The following is a 15,479-nucleotide window of genomic DNA, read 5'->3' as shown; positions in this document are numbered from 1 at the left end:
TGACTTTGTTTAATATTTATGTTTCTTCATTTTGATTTCTTCTCGTTTTATATGTTGTCACTTTTACTTAAATCTTTCTTCTTTTGTTGATAAAAGAAGGGAGATGTGTGGCATCCTGTATGTAGAACCTCCATGTAGAATGTATGTCACAGTAAGAATCTGTTGACAGTAACTAAGGAGATTTGGCGGTTGGAATTGGGAGAGAGAAGACGTCTGTTGGCTGGGGTGTTTCATGTTGTGATTTCTTGAATAAACTAAAGCTGATTTGAAAATAAAGAAGGCGTACCTCCCATCATTTCACTATGTTATTGCTCCGATACTAAACATCAGCTTGCGTTGTTTTAAGAGTGCAGTGGATGGGTTGTAAAGTAGGCATAAAGATGAGAGGCCAAAGGGAGGAGGGTGACACTGCTAGGATTCAAATAACTATCCTGCAGTCAGAACTATGTGGATTAAAGTATCTGAACATCTACCAGGGCCAACTACGTCAGTTTGTTCAGACGATGAAGATGCAGCGCTCCTTTGTGAGCAAAGAATAATGGAAATAGTTTGTTGAAAACTCTGCGTCTGCCCAAAACGTTTAACAGCTGTGGTCGATGAACAGCAGCATAGGCACAAATTCAGAGAGCTACTGGTATCAGCCTAACAGTCTAAGGAACCAAATGCTTTCCTCTGAATACAATGCCCAAAGAAGCAGAAAGCCAAATTACATCATTATCTAAAAAAACTATTGCTGGTGCAGTGTTCCTTCCTCTTAAGAGCACCTAGTAAAGTAAGCGGTTTTATGCTCAATCACTCAACACTAAACCAAGGAGGTCAATTCACCGTAATGCCAGATGTAGCAGAACTGACATCACGCACCATTTGACCTTCACTTTTACTCACAGATACATACTTATTCACAGACCCAAATTCACATTTACACACACTCTCACATAAACACACACTCACCTGCAAGCATGCACACAACATACATTTAAAAGCATTTTTTACTTAACTCAGCTGCCATGGAAGGGTATATACCAGCTAAATGTACCCCATTTTTATTACACTATTAGTGAATAATATATTTGTATTTATTACTGTAAACAATTGACAGAAACCAAAGAAAGTGGAGTCTCAACTGATGGCCATAAGGACGAGCTGTCATTGTGTTCCTGGCACTGATTTTGCCACCTCTGAGGCCAGGAGTCACAAAGGCAGTGACAGTGGTTGCAAAGAGCAGGTCAGGGATCGCAGCTGCAACCCCTGGCAACCCATACATGACGTCCATGCACTGATCTGAAACCTTTTCAGAGGTGCGATCAGTTTATGGAACATGTCACAATACTTTAATTTTTATTGATCTACAATTACCTTCCTGAGTTTTCATCTAATAAGACAAAAGTTTACAACTGTGTAGAAATGATGGAGCTAGTAAAATGTGATGATTAAAGAGAAAGATTTAGCAAAGAATGTGCAAATGTGAAGTACCAACGTTTTAGGACTGCAGATCTTTGGAGACCATAGACCTTAACGAGCTTAGCAAGCAACATCATTGAATAAGATGAGCTAAGAAATGCAGACATTTTCAGTGTTAAATGTTATTGCACTGATACTCCAAAAAGTATTGGGTCTAGGCCACGAAGTAGCAAACTGTACTGTGTGTCCTGCTTCTACAAAAGTGTACTTCTGTTTCTGGGCATCATGTCATTGTATGTATGAATGAAAGCAGGGCCCATCAATCCTGTTTTATTAAAATTAAAGTCTCAATTATAAAACTTCAAGAAACATGTATTGCCCTCAACTGAAGCATTAGCAAAACCCTCATTTTACTATGTTTTGGTCTGGCGTACCAGTGCAACTGTTTTCAAGAAGTACTATTATCAATTATTAGGAAAAAACAAAGGGGTGGACTTTAACTCTATCCAGAAGAATATTACTTTCCCAGTATATGCTAATAGCTGCTTGGTGTATCATTCCACCTCCTACGGAGTGCTTTCATTCTAATACATGAAGGATTCATTTACATCTGATAAATACACTCAATTATCATGCATTGATTTTTTTCTTTGTCTTATACATGAATTTTGTAGGGAGATTAATCCTTTGTTCATATTTTCTTTACTGCAGTAGACTTTTAAATGTTTTATCAGGACTTGAGTTTGAGCCATCACCTCCACCACTTTTACTTCCATCATCACTGTCAATACCAATGCCACCACCACCTCCATTACCATCATCACAATTACCACCACCGCCATTACTACCACCATTATCATCACCACCATCACCACACCACCATTATCTTCACCATTATCACCACCACAGGATTTGTTCATGCCTGTGTTTGCTTACTTTATCACAGGAAAGCAAGACCTATTGGTGTTGCAAATGCTACACTACTGTTATTGACAGTTGCAGACCACAAGTGACCTGGACTACTCAAGGGCATATTTATACTCTGTTTGCACCGAATTAGAGTAATTTTTTTTACTCTAATTCGGTGCAAAACTAACTCCATATTTATACTTTAGTGCTAGACCCGTCTAGCACCAAGGCAATGATTTATACATTTTTTGCGCTGCATTATTGTCATTTTTTGACGCCCAAAAAATATTGGTCCTTATTTATACTTTTTGGTGCAAAACTGAACTAACTCAGTTTTGCACCAAATAGGTTAGCACCGACTTGCACCATTTCTGTGCACCAGCTGGGCACCATATTTATGGAATTGTGCAAGCCGGTGCAAAGGGTAGGCTAGACAAAAAAAAATGACTTTAGTCGGGTGGGGCTGGCGGTATAGAAGAAGGGGGTTTAGCACCAAAAAATGACGTTAGGCAGGTTAGAGTAAAAAAAATGACTCTAACCAGATTAGCGTAATTTTATGGTGCTAAACCTACTCTTCCACATGACTCCTACCTTAGAAAAGGCAGGAGTCATGCCCACCACCCCAATGGCCAGCACAGAGGACAAGGGTCCCCTGTGCATGGCCATTGCACCCTCTGCCATGCATGGGGGTCCATTTCATGGCCGCCTATGGCACTATAAAAAAAAAATGCAATCTTACCTGTACTCACCTGGGATGGGGTCCCCCATCCTATGCAGGCCCTTTGGTGTGGGTGGGGGTGCCGCTGGGGCCTGGGGAGGACACCTGTGAGCTTATTCCATGGTGTTCCATTATGGAAAGAGGCCCACAGGTCACCTTACACCTGCCCTGACCCAGGCTTTAAAACATGGGGCAAAGAAAGCTTTGCACCATTTTATGACCCCACCTCCCTCCCATGCACCATTTTTGCATGGGAGTATAAATATGGTGTTGAGGTCATAGAGTCATTTTTTGCGCAGGAACGCCTACCTTGCATCTCATTAAGGCAAGGTAGATTTCCACTTCCAAAAAATTACTTTAACTCCATAAATTTGGTGCTAGATGGGTCTAGCACCAAAGTATAAATATGGAGTTAGTTTTGCACCAAATTAGAGTAGAATGACACTAATTCAGTTCAAACAGAGTATAAATATGCCCCTTAGAGTAAATAAATGATGCTAATCTGGTTAGAGTCATTTATTTTGACTCTAACCTGCCTAAAGTCATATGTTTTTACGCTAGCCTACCCTTTGCACCAGCTTGCACCATTCCATAAATATGGTGCCCAGCTGGTGCTAAAAAAATGGTGCAAGCCGGTGCAAAACTTTTTGGTGCAAAACTGCATTAGTGCAATTTTGCACCAAAAAGTATAAATAAGGCCCTCAGTGATTAGCAAGGATCTGGGAGTCTGAGACTTTTACCAGACTGGCAATTATAACAAAGGGATCATTTATTCAACAGTGAGAATGGAGATGATTATCATTGAAGGTTTGTCTAGTGGCTTTTCGTACAGTTTTCAATTTAAATATTTTTAAATGCACTGGCTGTTGGTATAAGTCAAACTCCACTGCAGGAAATTCACTAATTTTAATGAAAGTATTTCAAGTCTAGCACCTTGCAACGAACACACTATTTGGACCATTATTCTTCTAAAATGGAAACATTTTTTTCAGATTGATATAGCAAGTCTTAGAACAAAGGCATTGGAGGAGAAAACTATCTATGAATTTTAAGGCCCAAGGAGACTAAGGGCCTGATTTAGAACTTGGCGGATGGAATACTTCATCACTAACGTGACAAATATCCTGTCTGCCGTATTACGATCCCCATACAACATAATTGGATCATAATACAGTGGAGGGCATATTGGTCTCTTTTGTGATGGAGTACTCCACTCTGCCACGTTCTACATCAGGTGCTTAGGGCCTGATTTAGATCTTGACAAAGGGGTACTCCTTCAGAAGGTGACAGATATCCTCTCTGTCGAAATATAAATGGCATTGTTTCCTTTAGTATTTAGATTGCGGCGGCCGGGATATTCGTCACTGTTGTGACGGACTAACCCCTTCACCGAAATCTAAATCAGGCCTTAAGTGATTAACCAACCATCACAGGATGGTGGGCTAAGGATGAGACCCAAACCTGATGCCCACGTGCCATTGTCAGCAACTTTGGCCAGTAGACTTTATCTTTTTTGCTAACTCATCCATCTTTCTGATACGAGGTCTCATTATGACCGAGGTAGTCTTTAGACCTCCAGGGTCGCGGTAGCAATCTGACCACTGCCAGAGTGGTGGTACGACCGCTTTGGTAGTGATCGAACCGCCACATTAAGACCGTGGCGCTTGTGCCACAGTCGGACAGCAAGCACTGCCAGCTAACCTTCAGAGGAGGGACAGGAGGTGCTGGTGGTCCTGCTCCTCTAGGGCAGCGCTGCAAGCAGTGCCACCCTGGGGATTACCACCCTCCCATCTCTGCCAGGTTACTCACAGAGGTAGCACCACCATGTAAAGGGTGGAGGAGACAGGGTGCAGGGTGGGGAACTCGTAATGGGGCCCGCAGGAAGGCTGCCACGCTGTGGCAACCTAACTGCAAGAAGTTGGCGGATGGCCGTCCATCAAACTCATAATGACCCCCACACTGTTCAAGCCCTGATTCATAAGGCCAATTCAGGGTCATATGGGTTCGATGGCAACTAATTATATTTGCATGTCTCTTAAACCAATCTGTCACAAGTTGTAAAGCTACTACGGCAAAAACATGCTAACAAGATGCACCCAAAATACATTCACCCTGTGAAAGCAATTCAGGCGAAGAGCACTGTCTCGCAGGATTAAGTTCCCTTTTCTACTGTTTTTCATCCTTATAGTATAACTGCAGAGGCACACAGCACAGAATACAAAAGTGCCTGCCCTCTGACTATAAAACTCCTATTATAGATGCCTTTTATCCTGCCAGGGCACACTTGGGAGCTTTTGAAGAGTGATTGGAATGAAATCCTTCCAGTGCGTTTGCAAAACCCCAGAGCAAGAATGTGTTTTAGTATTTCCCCAGCCACGCATGACATATCTACATGTCACAGAGTAAATGTTCTCCTTTTCACTGCTGCATGGAGCAGCAAGTCAAAATGCTTCGAGCTGCAGAGATGGCCCAGACGAGGAGGAACGGCTGAAGGAAAGCTTTGCCTTTAACCTCAGTCGCAGTGACAACCCAGCAGTCTTATATCCAATATTGAGATTGGAAGTAACAACCGGGGCTAAAAAAGCTTTCAGCGACTTGGAAATAAATGCTGTTAATACAAACCAAAGGGAAGAAGATGGAAACAGCTTGCACCAGGAAGGCAGCAGGAGGCAGAGAGAGGGAGAGAGCCCTGTCATCTGCTTGGAGTCCGCAGGCGACCTCTATTTGGCTACAGAGAGTGGAAAAATGTTAGATTAAAGATAGGTTTATAAAGACGATTATGGTGCTCAGAAGTGGCCACTTTTGAACAATTACTTGAAAAAATAGAACACACCTCTGGGCATATTTATGATGCCCCTAGCACCACCTTGTGCTACATTTGTGTCATTTTTTTTTAAGCAAATATTTTAGGATAGCATTTCCCACGTGCCAAATTTACAAAGTGGCGCAATGCAAGCATTGTGCCACTTTGTAAACCCTTGCACCGCATTATGCCTGTGCCAGGCAAAATGTATGCAAGGGAGGCATTCCCACATAGGGAGGCCCAGTAAAATGGCACAGGGAAATTTACTAGATTTTACTGCACCATTTTTAGAGTCATTATTGATGCCTGAGGTGACAATCCCAATGAAAACAATAAGATTTGCTGCATTAGCGCCATACTTTATGGTGCTAATCCAGCAAATTGCCACAGTAGCACCATGAATTATGACTATAATGTGTACACAACTGCCATGGTGTTCCCTAATGTAAATACGGCGCACACATGGTGTTGTTAGGGGGACTCAATGGGGCACTGAAAAAGTGGCACATCATGAATTATGCACCGCTTTTCCATAAATCTGGCCCTTCATTGTTTCCCTAAACATAGATTTAGGACCGTTAAATATTTCGCATTAGCGATATTTTCAATCTTAGGGCAAGGTTTTTTTTTTAGAACGATTTTTACTTAAGGTTTTATTGTTTTTTTCCTTATTGGTGAACAGGTTAAAGTTACATTTTCAAACATTCACTGTTATTATTCAGTGGCCATTTAATATTTGATCATTCTTATTCAGCTCTTCAAAACTACTGCATAGAAATGTCAAAAGCAATGTTCTGTAGAAAGAACTGTACTTTTTACGTCAGAAATGGAAGAGAATTATAGTGTATTTCCTAAATCCGATTCAAAACTGTGTAAAGTTAGATTTGTAGATTATGCAATGCACAATATGCTTGTGCATGCCTGTAGTTCTCTCCGTTTTGAGTACTGATGTAAAAGCCCCTGCAGCTCATACAGAGAGCATATATGTTGCATTGTATATTGGCCCATATGTGCGAAACTTCTAATTTGCATTTCCTAAATAGCGAATCCTAAGAAATTGCTATTTAGGAAATGCACATTGGAATTTACTAAAATTGAGATTTCCTTATATCGATTCCTATGGAGTCACAATCGCTATTAAGAAATAGCAATCTTGAAAATGCAAAACCATTCCAACCTACGGGCCTTAAGCCCATAGGTTGGAGTGGTTTTGCCTTTCCGCATCTGCAATTTACTAATAGGAAATCGAAAATACGGAAATGAAAAACCATCCCTACCTATGGGTCTAAGGCCCCTCCTAAATCTAATGCAAAAGCAGCGCAGACTTACAAAATACAATTGTATTTTGTAAGTTTGCGCCGATTTTGCGTCAAAAAACGACGCAAATGCGGCGCTAAAAATGTATAAATATAGGCCTAAGTGAAGAAAAAGTGGTGCTCTTGTAGGGCATCCAATGTACTGGGAGCGAGTCTGTACTCTATGGCACTCAAAAGTTGCATTTTACGTACTTTTATAAAATTTGCACATGGTTACCATAGGATTGGATTCAATGGTAATAGCATTTACTACTTTCCCATTTCACAATTAGGAAATGCTATGTTAATGGGGTTTTGAAACTGCAAATAGGAAACCCCTATTTGCCATTTCCTATTTTGGTTAATGTCAAAATACAATCTCTACAGGGTAGAAAGCACAATTTGTGATGCCACAGAGCCCTTTTGTACATTGGAAAAGGTTGTTTTGCATTTCTTAATGGACCAAAAGTGTGATTTAGTTTGTTAAGAAATGCGAAGAGCTTTTGGACATATGGACCCACTGACTGGTTTGCAAACGGAAATGTGACTTTCATCTTCCATACTCTCAACTTGGGCAGAGGTGTAAATATTTAAGAATGTATTTTTCCAATCATCACATATGTTTCTACTAAAACTATTTTAGAATATGCAGCGCTAGATTGTACACACATCCCTAAATGACTTGATGGTCTAGTTCATGCCTCAATACTGTCTGGACTGGTTATTGCTGATCCATTTGGGTGCGAATTGGAAGCTCCACTGAGTATGTGAAGTGAACGACAAGATGTTTCTGAGTTCCCAAAAAGCCAAAAAGTTTTGGGACATTTTTATGATGCAATAGGTCTAAAAAATGGTTGCAAATTGCACATCAATTTTTGTGACCTGTCTGATTCTGTGAAGGGACCTATGTACTAATTGTTGAGACATAAAATCTTCAGTTGCAGGGGTTGCAGAGCAACCTACCTAAGGAATATTAATTAGGCAGGTTGCTTGTTGTAACTATGTGATTGGCTACAAACGCATGGTTGATGCCTGCAAAGAATAGCAGACCACCATCACTGTGCTTGTATTCCTAAATGGGATGCTTTTATTTTTAAAGCAGTCCCTGTTTCAAAAAGATGCAGGTTCTGCTTTAAAATTAAAAAATAGCTTTCCATTTGGGAAGACATCGGAGGGAGCAGGCATTTGTCCCCTGGAGCGCTCCCTGCTCCTCATGAAGTTGCATGACACAGTTCTCAAAGGGGAAGGGGTAGGACCTATTTCCCTTTGCAAATGAGTGACCAGCTCCTTTGAGGTGTTAGTGACTGGTCAGTGGTCTGTGATCGCAATTGCAGGACAAATCATTGATACATACCATATCAAATTGTGATTAGGATGGAATGTCTCTTTACACACTTTCCTAATTGCAGTTCAGTATGATTTGCACTTTGTGAGTCAGAAATGCATTTAGTTTGGTTTCATATATCTAGACTTTAATGTGGTTAACTGCATTTAGATGGTCACTTTTAAAAACTGAGTGTAATTTGTTCATGTAAAATGTATGCTTAACTTAGTGACTAATGCCTATTAAACGTATGCTAATTATGTCATTTCACACGTGAACATTTCTATTTTCATTAGGAAGAAACTGTGCTACATGTTTTATAGGAAGGTTCACATGACTTCCAATGGAGAGACCACCATCATGGATCAGCTACTTCATATGGCCAAATTGCACATTCAGCTTATCAAGTATGATGTGATTCTATGCACAAGCAGGGTAAATTTGACATTGTGTGTGCCATGAGGTATTTTGGAGGTCTGCCACTGCAGCATGCGCTGCATGCTATTTGTTGTCTTTATTAGACCCCTCCTAGGTCCCCATCAGTTCAGAAGTGTTGAAGATAATCAGTTGATCAGAAACATGCAAGAGATGTATCCCCCTTCCAAAGTGTTGTGATCTTGGGCATGCTCTGATCTTTCACTTAGTTGTGGGCACATGCTAGAAATGGGGTCTCTGGTCGGCAGTCAGTTTGCACTCTGTCCACGAAGGGGACCCTTCTTCTAGTCAGGGCAAGGGAGCTATTCACTTAAGATAACCCCTGCTCACCCCCTTTGTAGCTTGGCACAAGCAGGCAGGCTTATCTCAAAGACAACGTGTAAAGTATTTGTACCAAAACACACAATAATACAGTGACAACACAAAAAAATGGATACCAGTTTAGAGAAATAGCCAATATTATTCTAAATCAAACAAGGCCAAAATGACAAAAATCCAAAATACACAAGTAAAGTTATGAATTTTTAAAATACCAGACTCTTACTTCATAGAAACCAATGGAAATGTATTTGCTACACAAAGTACTTGGTTTGCATCACAAATAAAGTCGCACAGGTGAGCGTTCAACAGAAAAGTTAGCAATACGTTGATTCTTTACTCACAAGTGAGGCCGTGCGTCATTTCTTCTCCGGTCGGGAAGGCAATGTGCTATTTTTCTCATCCAGCAAGAGAGCAATGCGTTGATTTCTGTATGGGCACCTTGGTTCCTGGCAGGTTCACGTTGATTTTGACACCCAGTGATGTTGCATGCGAAATTTAGCCTCACGAGGATGAGAATCCATGCTGCGTGGGGTTTGCATCGATTTTAGCCGCTGCAAGCAGGTGTTGCATCATTTCTCCAGCCGCAATGAAGGTGATGCATTGATTTCCCAGCTGTGATGCAAGTGGTGCTTTGATTTCAGTCACAAGGTGGATCGCATGTTGTTTTTATAGCTGTGCTGCAGGTGGTGCATTGATATTTTCCCCGCATGGCTCCTGTGTGTGGATTTCCACCTTGGCTCTACCAGTTTCACCTTTCAAGGGCCCAGGGACTGGATAGGGCACCACTTGTCAGGGTAGGAGTCTCAGTAGAGAGTCCAAGTGCTTATAGAGGAAGTTTTTCATGGCCCTGAGACTTCAAAACAGGAGGCAAGCCCAAGGCCTTGGAGAAACTTCAGAAGCAGGAGTATACCACAAAGTCCAGTCTTTGTCCTCTTTTAGGCAGAAGCAGCAACTGCAGGAAAAGCACAGTCACAGGCAAAGGGGCAGTTCTCCTCCTCCAACTCTTCAGCTCTTCTCCTTGGCAGAGGTTCCTATTGAATCCAGAAGTAATCTAAAAATATGGGGGTTTGGGTTCACTACTTATAAACCTTTCTGTCTTTGAAATAGGTAAACTTCAAAGGAAAGTCTCTGTTGTTCAAAAGATCCTGCCTTGCCCAGGACTGGCCCCAGACACACACTAAGGGGTTGGAGACAGTATTCTGTCAGGATAGCCACAGCCCATTGAGGTGTCAGTGTCAGCTCCTCCCTCACCACTCTAACCCAGATGACCCATCAAGATATGCAGGCTACACCCCAGCTCCCTTTGTGTCACTGTCTAGAGGGAATTCACAACAGCCAACAGTCAGTCTGACCCAGGCAGGGAATACACAACCAGGCATAGTCGGGGAATGGTCTAAGCAAGAAAATGCCAACTTTCTAAAAGTGGCATTTTCAAACAGAAATTTAGAAGCCAACTTTATTATAAGTTGTATTTTGAAATTGAGAGCTCAGAGACACCAAATGCCATTTCTTTATCTGCTCCCAAAGGGAAACTACACTTAAAAAGTTATTTAAAGGCAGCGCCCATTTTAAGCTATGAGAGAGATAGGCCTTGCACCAGGAAAAGGGGTGCCTAACATGTACAAAAAGGGAAGGTTTTGGACCTGGCAAATGGGTACACTTGCCATATCGAATTGGCAGTTTAAAACTCAACAGAAACACTGCAGTGGCAGGTCTGAGCCATGTTCACAGGGCTACTGATGTGGGGGGCACAACCAGTGTTGCAGGCCCACTAGTAGCAAATGATTTACAGGCCCGGGGCACCTCTAGTGCACTTAACTTGGGACTTACTCGTAAATCAAATATGCCAATCATGGAAAAGCCAAATATACATGCAATTTATGCAGGGAGCACTTGCACTTTATTACTGGTCAACAGTAGTAAAGTGCCCAGAGTACCACAAACAGCAAAAACAAAGTCCAGCACACAGTCAAACATATGAAGCAGAGGCAAAAAATACAGGGGAGACCACGTCAAGGATGCCAGGTCGAACAGCACATATTTAACAGTATGGGGGTCATTACAACATTGGCCGTAAAAGCCGCTTACCGCCGTGCAGAAGACCGCCAACACACCGCCACGGCCGCGGAATTCCGCCACAGCTATTATGACCCACATCCCGAAATCCGACAAAATTCAGACACCCACACAAGTCCGCCACACCAAAGGTCAGTGATAAACTGGCGAAAACAAAACCTTCACCGTCACGCCAACAGAAATACGCCCATGCTATCACAACACACGAATCCACACGGCGATCTTTCAACCGCGGTATTCCACTGGCGGTGCACACTGCCGCACTCAAAATACACACACCCTTACAAAACACAGCCACATTGGACAATTCGAAATACACACACCTGATACACATACACACACCACTCCCACACACCCAATACAATATAAAACACACACCCACATCACCCACAAACCCCTACGACCAAAAAAACTGAAAGAAGGCCAGAGAGAGACACCACCACCCACAAACTAGCAGCCACAGGCACTCAACGCCATCACCCACACTACTTCCACGCACAAAACACCACACACCACAACATATCACCACACTTATCACCACATACACCACCCCACATATCACCTACACCACCCCATGGCATGGCAAAGACACCCCAGGTTCTCGGAGGAGGAGCTCAGGGTCATGGTGGAGGAAATCGTACGGGTAGAGCCACAGTAATTTGGATCACAGGTGCAGCACACCTCCATAGCTAGGAAGATGGAGCTATGGCGAAGAATAGTCGACAGGGTCAACACAGTGGGACAGCACCCAAGAAATCGGGACGACATCAGGAAGAGGTGGAACGACCTACGGGGGAAGGTGCGTTCCGGGGTCTCAAGACACAACATCGCGGTACAGCGGACTGGCGGCGTACCCCCACCTCCTCCCCCACAACTAACAACATGGGAGGAGCAGGTCTTGACTATTCTGCATTCTGAGGGCCTCGCAGGAGTCGGTGGAGGAATGGACTCTGGTAAGTCAAATATTAACTATCATATCCCCCACCCTACCTGCATGCTATCACAGACCCCCACCCTCGCCCCCTCCCCTATCCCTCCAACTCCTCACAAATGTACTAATAACACAAACCACACATCCCAACCCCAAGCCCTGCATGACACAACAAAGCATGGACACCCATCACTAAAGCATGCCCACTGCACATACCCATAACACCCCCCTCAACCATCATCACACAAGCCCCCACACAGGAGTGCTAGCACTTGGGTACACGGTCACCCACCCATTGCCCACCATGAAACACACAGAGATGCAATAATCATGCTTTTACACCCCTGCAGGACCACTACCCAACGTCACCAGACAGGAGGGTCCAGACATCTCCACCCCACCCACAGAAGAGGCCCACAGTGATGACAGCAGCTCTGTCCAACTGGATCCAGATGACCAGCCTGGACCATCGTGGGCCTCGGGACAGTCGGTTCCCCACACCCAGTCACAGGCCAGCACAGACCTTCCACCCTCTGGTAACACCAGCACAGCACCCAACCAGCGGGCCCATACCTCCGTCCCCAGGACACGTCAATCAGCTGTGTGTCCACCACTACAGGGAACCCAGGATAACCCACCACCCCAACAACAACAGAGACCTGGGGGCAGTGGCAGTGGGCACACGGTCCAGGGGACGGAGGCCCAGGAACACAGGGGAACTGGGAGGGCTGCTGTGCGACAGAGGGCGGACAGGCCTAGGGAACCCACTCTCCACGAGGCCCTCTCCTCCATCATGGGAGCATACCACCACTCTCAGGAGACGATGGCAACGGTCCTGGCCAAATTTCAGGAGACCCAGCGCCTGCAGGAGGAACAGTATTTGGGCTTCAGGGAGGAACTCAGAACCATCAGCACCGCCCTGGGCACCAACGTAGGGGTGCTGAAGGAGATACTTAACACCAGGAGGGACACTGTGGCACTCCAAGGGGCCCCTGACACTAGCATGGACGATGAACTGCCCACCACCTCCGCCGGCGCTAGTGGACAGTAGGCACCGCCACAGGACCACCACACCAGCACCCCACCCCCTGCAGATGGAGAACCACCCCGCAGACAGTCCCTGAGATCCAGGAACAAGACAGAGCACGATGCCAAGACCCCAGCCAAGAAATGAGACCACCCTGATTGTCATCCTACTGTCCCACTGTGTAACCCTGTCCATATTGGAACTGCCCCAGCTCCACTTCCTATGCCCCTTTGGACAATGCAGCTGTGAGACTAATAGACTGGACTCTGCCATGGACATTCCTCCACCATCACCCCTCACCATTTGCAACCCCCCTCCAATATTGAGCACTAAAATAAACACCCTTGAAGCACAAAACAATCTGGAGTCAGTCTGTGATTTCGAAAATGTGTATTAGCAATGACAGTGAAAAAATGCGTTCTTAAATGTAATGTCAACATACCTATGTCACAAATCTCAAGTCCATGAGGAATCTAAGCAGATGACACACGTTGGAAACCACACCTGTGAAACCGTAATGGAAATGTACAACTCAGTTACCATATACTGGTTGAAATCAACAGACAGGATAGAGGTAGAAGTGTGAAAGTACTTGTAGTAGGCAGGAATGTGTTCTCACTTGTGTGTCACTGGAAATATTGCTGGATAACTGAGTCCCTGTTGTCAATGTCTTCTTCCTCTGCTTCCTCCTCATCACTGTCCAAAGGCTCCACAGCTGCCACAACACCGCCATCTGGACCATCCTCCTGCAGAAAAGGCACCTGTCGTCGCAAAGCCAAGTTGTGAAGCATACAGCAGGCCACGGTGATCTGGCACACCTTCCTTGGTGAGTAGAATAGGGAACCACCTGTCATATGGAGGCACCTTAACCTGGCCTTCAGGAGGCCGAAGGTGCGTTTGATCACCCTCCTAGTCCGCCCACGGGCCTCATTGTAGCGTTCCTCTGCCCTGGTCCTGGGATTCCTCACTGGGGTCAGTAGCCATGACAGGTTGGGGTAACCAGAGTCCCCTAATAGCCACACCCGGTGCCTCTGGAGTTGACCCATCACATAAGGGATGCTGCTATTCCTCAGGATGTAGGCGTCATGCACAGAGCCAGGGAACATAGCATTTACCTGGGAGATGTACTGGTCTGCCAAACATACCATCTGTACATTCATGGAATGATAACTCTTCTGGTTCCTGTACACCTGTTCACTCCTGTGGGGGGGGACCAGAGCTACATTTGTCCCATCAATGGCACCTATGATGTTGGGGATATGTCCAAGGGCATAGAAGTCACCTTTAACTGTAGGCAAATCCTCCGCCTGAGGGAAAACGATGTAGCTCTGCATGTGTTTCAGCAGGGCAGAAAACACTCTGGACAACACGTTGGAAAACATAGGCTGGGACATCCCTGATGTCATGGCCACTGTTGTTTGAAAGGACCCACTTGCAAGGAAATGTAGCACTAATAGCACCTGCACTTGAGGGGGGATCCCTGTGGGATGGCGGATTGCTGACATCAGGTCTGGCTCCAACTGGGCACACAGTTCTTGGATTGTGGCACGGTCAAACCTGTAGGTGATGATCAAATGTCGCTCCTCCATTGTCGACAGGTCCACCAGCGGTCGGCACATCTGAGGATTCCACCATCTCCTCACATATCCCAGCGGACGGTGCCTAGGAAGGACAACAGCGACCACAGAGTCAAACAACTCAGAGGTATGTACCCACAGTCTACACTGAACACCATTCATACACAGAATCTGGCCTGTATTTGTGTTGTGCGACAAGGCCTAGGTCTGTGTGACACAGTTGTGAATTAGGCCATGTGGGCCCCTGAAATGGCAGCTGCCTGACCTCTAAAGTGAGACAATGGGATGTGAGGTATCTGCGCTGGCGTTGTACACCGTCGCGTTAGGCGGTCAAAGACCGCGGCGCAATGCTGCATTGGTTAACATTGGACCCTATGGGTCCCAGGAGCCAATGACGATGTACGCCGGCGGTGATGGTACGCACCGCCGCGGACGTGACCGCCGTGGACGTGACCGCCATTTTCTATTTGTTCAATCACTCGATACCTGATCTTCGACAGGAGAGGACCTACACTGCAAGTGCTGCTGTGACCTCGGTCTGGAAGAGACAATGGTTCGTGCGTCTGGGGAAAGGGCCCCTGCCTTCACTGCAGAGGAGTTGGAGAAGCTCGTGGACGGGGTCCTCCCCCAGTACACGCTACTCTACGGTCCTACAGACCAAC

Source organism: Pleurodeles waltl, chromosome 8 (genome assembly GCF_031143425.1).
Source record: "Pleurodeles waltl isolate 20211129_DDA chromosome 8, aPleWal1.hap1.20221129, whole genome shotgun sequence".
NCBI classification, from domain to species: domain Eukaryota; kingdom Metazoa; phylum Chordata; class Amphibia; order Caudata; family Salamandridae; genus Pleurodeles; species Pleurodeles waltl.
The sequence above is the reverse complement of the archived record's forward strand: the minus strand, read 5'-3'. Positions refer to the sequence as shown.